The sequence below is a fragment of the Hipposideros armiger genome, unplaced genomic scaffold (genome assembly GCF_001890085.2).
Source record: "Hipposideros armiger isolate ML-2016 unplaced genomic scaffold, ASM189008v1 scaffold_1744, whole genome shotgun sequence".
Taxonomy (NCBI): domain Eukaryota; kingdom Metazoa; phylum Chordata; class Mammalia; order Chiroptera; family Hipposideridae; genus Hipposideros; species Hipposideros armiger.
In genome coordinates this window covers 1-913 of record NW_017733094.1, presented here as the reverse complement: position 1 = coordinate 913, position 913 = coordinate 1, and positions in this window count along the sequence as shown.

Below are 913 nucleotides of genomic sequence, written 5' to 3'. Positions count from 1 at the left end.
AGGAAAGGGATGAAAGCAAAGATCATGTTCCAAGGCCACAGAAGTTCTGAGCCAGATTCATAAAGCTCATAGAAATAACACATCCCACATTCCCTCTCTCCCTCATTTTCTTTCACATACACATACATACTTATAACACTGCTGTAAGCCCTTCCAATGGTCTTTGTTCAGTTAACATGTGTTTAACAACTGCTATTTACCTATATATTCCTAAACACTATATATGATGTGAATAAGACAGAGTTGCTTCTAATGAGAAACTTTTCAGGAGCTCAGCTGGGGAAAAGAGACCCAAACTGTCAGGTGTTAGATTCGCTAATTTAAGCAACAATGGGCCCAAATCAAGTAGCAATGAAGCCTTTCCTCACTTACTGTCCTAGTATATTCACATGATGGCTCCTCCGTCCTCCATTTCTCCTATGAATTGGCATGCTAGTCTAAGGTCAAGTGTATCTGTGCAGAGGAGGGGGTTGTGCCACTATTGAGAGTGCTCTGCACAAAAGACTTCAACAGTTTCATGGACGCTGAGGTTGGCAGGAGGGTGAGGGGAGGGGCTAATTGTGGAAAGTTACAGCGTACTGAGTCAGAGTGGGGAAAAATGTCTTCCAGTTTTTCCCTACCTCTTCCTAACAAGGAGGCCATGATAGTGGCACTGGAAAAAAGACTCTGCTCCAGGCCTCAGACAGAGAGACCTGGGAATGAAGGCACCTAAACTAGGAATGCAAATATGTGTGAGAGCATGAGCTGGCAGGGGCATGGGAGTCCTTGACTACACCTCCTTAAGATACTGAAGGCACTGGTTGTGCACCAAATCCAGTGTGGGGCGGGCAGCTTTTTCTTTTGAAGCATGTCAAGTAAAGACTTTCAGTTGCCTAAGGTCAGGTCTTAAAAATTAATAGGGTTTTCACCAGGA